Here is an 8,906-nt window from a genome sequence, read left to right as displayed (position 1 = left end):
TGGTTGCCTGAGTTATGATTATAGTGAGAGATACAGTATGTCAAACCTCTCCTATTAATATTCTCATAAGTACTATGCACCAGCAGTGAGGGATATTCAACTACATTTTTTTAATTTATGAGCTCCCTCCAAACCTCATTAGATTTTCACATATCAAGATTACAGTTATTTTACAGTGCTCTGCAACAATAACAAATCTTTCCAACACTGTAGAGTATTTGTTTAGAATAAGGACATAAAAACTATAACTATTCAGTCTTGTTTTAGAGCGCAAAAACAAGAAAGCCAAACACATTGTTGGATTTATATATGTGGTGGCGATGGTGGGGTGGGGGGGAATTAATTGATTTGCCCATATTTATCAAGAGAGTGGGCGCCTAATCCCAGCTTGCATTATTAAAGATAATACCAATGTGGTTTCTGCAAGACCACCACACTGAATCAAAGTCTGACATGGACCCATGATGTATGGATATATTATTCAGAGCATTGCATGGGCCTCAGAACAGTGCAGCTCCTTTATCTGCCCTCCCAGCTTACTGCCTCCTCATACATACACACACACATGCACACAACCCGCACTCATCAACCCCTGGAGGGCACCTGTGTTTTCAAAGTAAAGTCCACTTAGAGAATAGCCCCAGGCGTCTGCATACTGAAGTGCCCTGTCTTTCACATTACAAGCCTGTGTACAAGCCAGCAACATAAACACACTCAACAGCCCTTGCCTCCTCCCAAGAATACCCCAACTACCTCAAAACAGGGAAACCGCTTACATAGGCCAGAATATAGAACAGATAGTCTGTGGGGACTTAATCACATTAAGGACCACTCACTGAGATGTCCTACTCATAGGACAGTAAACTATGGCCAGGAACTAGATTATAAGAAGAAAATCTTAGAGTTTAGAATGTTTAACATTTTGTCTTCGGCAACTGACAATGACAATAAATAAATTGCTTTCAAGAACTCTGTTTTACAGGCTAGTGAATGTTATTGTTTTTTAAATATGTCTCTGATTGAAAAACTGCTTAAAATGAGGTTCACTGAAAGATAAAATGTGCGTATAGCAAACGTATAGCCAATTCTCCGCCAGAGGCAAACCCAAGGTTAATAATCAGACATTTTGTTCAGTCCCCTCAATCAAATAAATGAGGTTGGCTCATGTGCCAGGAACAGGAGAACAAGCAGCCTTCGGAGCTGGCTTCAAAAGTATAAAACCGTCACGAACACTTTAATATTAAAAGAATAACAACCCTATTAACAAGAAGAGAAAAGACAAGAGTTTTCAGGAAAGCAAGGGAGCTGTAATTTAAATTTTTAATGACCCTTCCTACACGATGACTTTGTCTATGTATTTTGTCTGTTTGGAAAGGGAAACGAGTCAGCGCTGTGACACTTAATTCAGGCTACCCTTTTGTGCTAGAGCAACGGGTAAATAGCTGGGGGAGTCATTTGAATGTCTTAATATACCTTGTAACTGCTCAATCTCTAAATGTGTTGAAATGGAGGCGTGGGGAATGGCATCATTAAGGTAATGTGTTCAGGAAGCCAATGAGTTGTGCTCTAACCTCTGCTGCTCAGCCTGAGATGGGGTAAGTGCACAACCTTAGGTCACCTTAATGAGAGATCAGCAACACTTATAAACATACACATGCACATAAAAGGCCTCAATTACATTGTGAAGTTGCTCTCAAATGAGATGTACAGCATGTCTAGATGCTCTGTTGATGAATTCATATGGAGATTCTGGGTTCTATTTTGATACTGCAATTGTAAAGTAGGTTTGAGATATGTTTGTGCAATTGTACCATCAAACTGCAGTTTTACTGGCCTAATGCAAAGAGAGGGCAGTTATATATCCCAGCAGATAGTGCTGTATATTTAGGTAGGCCAAAAGCGAGGTAGTTCTTTCAACTGTGACCTGTCCGTAGCCAAAGCCAGTTTTAAGAGGAAAGGTATTTCAGCTACATGCATACTTTTGCTCAGCCCCTGACAGTGTTTCAAAGCACAGTAAAGCCTAAGATTTCTCTCTCACTTCTCTTTTTTTTCTTGTCAACCATGCAGCAAAAATCAACAGCCATCCTTTACTGCACACATTCGAAGTGTCCTATCACTGAGTTTTGAGGCAATCGGTAATGACCAGAGGATGTTGTGTCAGTTGGTGCTCCAATGTGTGTTTTGTTTTGGCTGAAGAGTTTTTAGTGATGAATTTCACCCATCACATTCACCACTGGGGTTGACCAATGGGTTTTGTGAAATCATGGTCTGTGGTGTTTTTCTTTAATAAGTCCAGAGGTGAGGCAAAGCAAGCAGACCATCAGTCATCCTGTCAAGATCTTACCGAGTATTAGCACGTACATAGGTGGAGATATTTAACCTGCCACAGTTGCCTACGTCGTAAACAGGGTTATCGCTCATGTAATGATTTATTTTACTCAACTAAAAAGTTGTCTTCCTGGCCTTTTGTCAATTTCTCTAATCAGATTACTTTCTGTGTGACAAGATAAGAATTATTAATGTCTTTATGGTGGTATTTTCAGTCTTCTATTTATATACAATTCAACGGATGTATGCATGTGTTTATATGTGTGTTGATAAGGATTTATAGGATTGCAAATTGTTGCAAATTGTTACAAACCATCAGCTACAATCATCAAAAAATCCCAGGCCTCTCACTAACCTGAACAACATGTAATGTGATTAAGAGCTACATAAAAACTAGATAGCAAAAAGCAATAGGTCAAACAAAAATGTTTAAATAAAAGAATGAATACATTTTTTAATTCATTCTACTACCACTTGGAGTAGCAGATGCTGTATATTTTAAACTTGACCAAACCTACTACAACAAGAACCAAGACTAAAGCTCAACAGGATTACTGTGTCTTGTATGAACAAAATACTGCATATCCCCTTTTTATATAATTAACTAAGTTAAAGAACAGCATGCAGCTCTGTCCCCTGCCCTCTGTCTCGGCTCTATTACATGGCCTCCCTCACCCCTTGAAACTTGTGTGGTCCAACACAGCTCATGCAGGGCCAACCTGAAAAGTGGTACTCTTGCCTTTGGGCCTCGGTTACACACCTCAGAATGGATCTTTATTTACAACACAGAACTCGGAAACAGCTGGTCAATCCATTTAGCCTAAGGCCACTGATTTGTTCGTATTTACTACAACAGCCAAAGAAAAGCCAGGGTATTTTTTCCTCTCTCCTTCCTATTGATCCAGCGCTTAGAAAATCTGCCCTGCTGTCTAAACACTATTGATCCCTCCCTCTCAACGACAGGCTCTCGCACCAGTGTATAAAGGGACTGGATAAATTGAAATTTCATTTCCGACAACTTGTTCCTGTTATTTTTACCCTTTTTTCAATAGTAAGGAGCATGGGAGTTGGTGGGCCGACACTCGTTTGTGTTTTGCACAGAGGGAAAAGGAGGGATAAAGGTGAGACTGTTTAGATTATCCTAAGCAGGTCCTAACACCACTATGCTATAGACGGGTCTTAGACAGCTATCTTTAATGGTTTTCAGAGCATGTTTACAGCCAGAGTGGAAATTGTATAGGTCGGGAGTAGTCATTGGTAGTCGGGTTAGAGCTATCATTGTCACGTCCCGTCCCCTGTGTCAAGCTTTTTAGTTTGGTTTAGATTTTCTGTGTTTTTTCCATTTCCTGTTATATTTTGAAGGTTCTCTGTTCTCCCTTATGTTGTCTTGTTTGACTTCCTGTTGTATATTTTCCAGCCTTAGTGATTACCTGTCCCCGCCCTAATGCGTTGCACCTGTGTCTCATTGTCTCCCCTTTCTAGTGTTTTTAAGTTCAGTTTCCCACTGTGTTGACCCCAGTGCAAGGTTGTCTGCTTCCTTTTGCCTTGGAGCATTTTCCCTTGTGTCCCGTATTCTGAGTTCCTGTTGTTTTCCCTGGGTTCTGACCATTGCCTGTTTTTCTGAATTTCCCTTTGCCTGCCCTTTTTTGGACACTGTTGACATTGCATTTTTCTGTACCTGAGTTGTGTAGCTGTCGGTCTATTTTCCTGCGTGATAATCTTTCTCTCGGCCACCTTATAACAATGACCACAAGCATTCATTCAATGGATGTGTTGAACATACAGGTGGTTTTGCATCTTAGAGACCATTAATGTAATGTCCTGTATACTTAACCTCTCTGTTGGCCAACTTGCTTTTGTCCATGACAGAGAGCAATTCATTTTATTTTGTTTCTCTTGGAACAACTTTATATTATTGTTGGACTATTAACAACATGATTTGCTCTCACATAATTTATTGGCATTTACTGTACAATGTGGACTCATCAAATGTACACAACAAACTGAAAGCCAAGGTGAAAATTATATGAAGGATGATTAGAATTTTTTACTGTCTTGCCTTAAAAAGGTTGCTGCTCAGCAACCAGATGTCTAGTCTCAGATGTCAGAGCTCTTCCACAAGCAGGGAAGCTGCAAGCAGGAAACAATCCCAGCTTTACAACACGTACAAAATGACATAACATAGCCAAATCTCAAGCGAGCACAAATTGATTTTCTAAACAATAGTTGTTTAATCTGGAATCAATGGGTGTCTGAACACAAAGAAGGAAATCAATCCAAAAAAATGATTACACGTTTTGGAAAAAAGGTCAGTGGTTGTTTAAAGTTAATGTGATAAAACATGGAAAATCATTGGGATGGTCCTTTAAATCCCCAACACAAGGTATCTTTTTGTCAAGGTATCTTTTATACTGTAATTTAAATCTGCAGTGTTCCTAAACCCTGCCCTCAGATAGCTTTGTATTTAAACTTTGTTAATGGGATCGTCTTTCGTCATTCTCCTAATGATCTGAAAGGGAAACTTGCGTAGATTGGTATGAAAGATGATGTTTTTAACTACCGTTTGTTGATTGAAAGTGTAACTCACAAGGCCAAGGAAAAGCGTCAAGAAGAATTCATAATGCAGTAAAGAAAGAACAAAAAAGATCCACCACAATGTTGAGAGAATCCAAATGAACTTTGACTAGGTGACTTACAAGAATTAGTCCAAAATGGGGTTCTTTGTAATGGCCGAAAATGATTTTAGAATCTATTACTAATTAACTATGTTAGTCACTAACACTGTTATTAGGTGATTATGTCCATTTGAAATAAAATTTAATTGTTATTGTATTATATCATATACCTTACGACATGAGGTTGGTCCCATGTTTCCAAGGAGATGGTAGAGGAAGCACTGAACACTTTTCCCTATCTTTTAGAGAATTTAGCCAACTCTACACAGCTGCCACTTAGCCATAAACATCTAATAACACAGTAAGTCTGAAAGCTTATTTCACGTAAAATACTTTTTGTCCACACTTACAGAGTTTGATATGAAAAGAGGCAACCTGTAATGACCCTAGCACATCCAAGAGGAGTTCCTCAGTGCCCCACATAGGGTAAACCAACCAGTAATGAATTATGGTCCATCTGGCTCACCACTTTGTCCAACTCTTACATTACAACAAGATGGAGTGATACATAAAAAGGGAGGTTCTGTTTTAATTAACATAAATATTCATGTAATGGCCATAAAGCCAGCACACATTCCATTTCAAGCTCTTAATGTTAATGCATATTTTAATACATTATCATTGCCACCATCACAATTCTTATTATGATAACTGTAATCATCAGATTTATGCCAGAATTATGGTTCTGTTCCCTAAGGGTACCTATTTTGCAAGGAATCCAATTTTTCCACGGTGTATAGCGCTCCCAGTCTTTCCCCTCCAAAATACTGAGCAGACACTGATAAAGATAAACACACAAACACCCTAGTGTGTCTGCTGCTGTGCCTGTAAAACACTCAATCTGAATTGCATATCCGCCTTTCCACTGAGCTTGTCATAAGCTGTATTAAGAAAAATGGTCACAGGGTTTGACATAAATTGGAAAATGACATTTAGAAAATGGGCGCTGCTGTGGAAATTAGAGATATTAAAATTATAAATCAGTGTCTGAAAGTGCAGGGGGTGTGGTGGCTTGCCTTTTCTCTTTTTCTATTTGCCTCCCTCTCTATGTTCATCCCTCGCTCTTTTTCTCACTTTCTCCGTCTCTAACGCACTTTGTCTTTTGTGCTTTCTCCGGCGGCACTTTAGGGTCGGAGGCGAAGTCAGTCCAGTAAAAGTAATTTTAAATGCAGCCACACACAAGTTTGCCCCACAAAATTAGCATTTGTGTTGATTGTGTCTGCCGTTGTGTGTCCGCTGCAGGTGTATCTTGTCAGATCATTGCTCGTCCCTCTTGCTGTAACCTGCTAATGGATCATCATAAGGTGTGATATGCATTATGCAAAAGTAAGGTGTGCTGACACCTTTAAATACAGACAACTCCCTCTTTCCTGTCTGTGTGCTGAGAAGGTGGCGGTGAAGAGGCAGAACAAAGAACGGATTGCTGAGCTACAGGTGCAGATAGACAGGCCAAAGACGCTGCTGAAGGATAAGAGGCAAGAAAGAAAGGTCAGTGGCCTTCCTCCTAGCTGAAGACACACATACACACAGACACAGACGTGAATAGACATACTGTATATCTGCATGACTCTCTTCCACAGGAAAGAGAAAATATTATGCCACTGCATGCTCAAGTGTTCCTTGACTTCAGTTCATCCTTTCTGTTGATTGAGCTCAAATAGAGAAAGTAAAAAAGGCTGGAAGTGATGTGGATCTTCATGCCTTGACCTGTACACCTTCACCTTATGAAAGAAAATGAAAATCTCTGCCTTAAGAGGAGATGTAGCCATGTCAAAAAAATGCTACCTTTTAAAACATGGATCAGCAGCTTTTTCATCAGTCGTGCAGGAAGAAAACTGCGTACTTGAGGGATAAATGTTGCATTCATATATACCTTCTTAGTGTTTTGATAGAAGGTCAACTTATACAGAGGACCAATAACGTCTTCTATCTAGGATTTGAAAGACAGGCGGTCACCCATGTAAGAGCAATCACTTCTCGGACCTGCTTTACTTTGCCTCCACCAACACATATGCACTCTTTCCAGTTTGAAATTGGATTTCACTTGGGGGGGCAATTCAGTATTATATCGTGGTAACTGTTGGGGGCCATTCATGCCTGCAATCAGCTTAGCTTACTTTTCTAAACACAGTGGGCCTTTAAAAGTCAGGAACGACCCAGGGCCAGATGTATAAAACTCCAATAGATTCCCAACTAAAATTGCTTATGCTATCTTTTCATCAGATTTCTAAGGAAGCGCGATACGTAAATCAATGTGGAGGTGGGCGCACGTGCACAAGCCTCATTAGCACACCCACAGGTAGATATAGATTACTGTAGAAACACCATCGATACTTATGGCCGCTCCACCATGAAAACCACCACGACAGTGGTGATGAAGAAAATGTTACACACCTTTGTGAATAAATTTCATAATCCATGTTTTTTTACATTTACTTCCAATACTTAAGTGCATTTAATATCACATTACTTTTGATACATATGTACAGTAAATATCTGAAACATTTACTCAAGTAATATTCTAAAAGGAGACTTTTACTTCTAATAAGTCATTTTCTGGTAAGATACTTGCTTTCAAGTACTTATACAAAACTGGCCTCATGGATGCTATAAATTATAAAGTGGGATAAATCCTTGTGAGCCACATCTCAACACTTCATCCTTCGCACCCAGCTTGGCTCTCTTAACTTCTACCCTCCACTTCAATATTTCAGCAATTACATTTACTTTCATATATATATATATAAATATAAATATATATATATATATATATATATATATATATATATATATACATATATACATACATAATTTTGAATTTCACCTGCACTCACTGTCCTGATATCAAATGAGGTCTACTTGAGGAGGTCCTCACCCTTCTGGAGTGTGATGGGAAATAGGACCAGGCTGCACATGCTGTTCATTATAAAGCTTCTCTAATCAACCATCTTAAATTCACCTCCACCGGAATTTAGATTTTTATGGGGATGGAGGTGTAAAAGGGAATGAGCATCATTGTACTTATTTATAAAAAGTAGGCTTATTCCTTTGTCCTAGAGTTAGAAAGGGAGATGCTAAGAAACAGCAGTTCTGATTTGCATGGACAAAGGCAAGGAAAAGACTTGAAAAGAAGCCTAGACTATGTTCTAACTGCCTCTGGTAGCTAAGGAGTTGTAAAACAGGTCCTCAGGCCCGTGCTAGATTGCCATGTGTGAGGTGTGTAACAGGAGGCAAGTGTTGAGCGCTGGGATGATGTGTTTTTACAGCGCAGTCTTGCTGTGCTTTGGGATGGCAATAAACCATGGCCTTCAAAGCACAGCCAAGCGCCACTTACTACTGAGTGCTTCTTTGGTAGTTGGACAAGATTACTCTCAAAACAAAGTGCAGACAGGTTGATTAATAGAAGGGTCTGCAGAGGTGCATGCCGCAGTATATTTTCACACCCAGCAAACAGTCGTTCATTTCATTCGCATGGACTTTTATGGGATGATCCTGTCACTCTGTGGGTTTGTCGCTTCATAAAAACGGTCCCATTTTTTCAGTGTCTTTTACCATATTGACCATATTAGCCGATTAGCAGAATTTGGGGTGTAGAGACCTGGTTGTGCCTCTAAACTCCTGTACCAGATCTTTGTACAGACTGATATAAATGTGAATAATAATAATATCTTAAATAAATAATACTCTGTTTTAAGCTCTGACTTACTATTTGTACTAATTACTAATTGATGATAACTGTGCGATAGTAACTCCCATACTGGTCCTCTGTGTGCTGTCAGGTTGTGTAGCCCAGCTCACAGAGACTGATGAACATGACCTGAAGATGGATCTGGGATGTCTGTGGAATATGGAGCTGCAGGACTACATTTGATGTAAAGACGCTGTCTTGCCTTCTGAATGTTG

Source organism: Etheostoma cragini, chromosome 1, assembly GCF_013103735.1.
Source record: "Etheostoma cragini isolate CJK2018 chromosome 1, CSU_Ecrag_1.0, whole genome shotgun sequence".
NCBI lineage: Eukaryota > Metazoa > Chordata > Actinopteri > Perciformes > Percidae > Etheostoma > Etheostoma cragini.
This window is presented reverse-complemented; position numbering follows the sequence as displayed.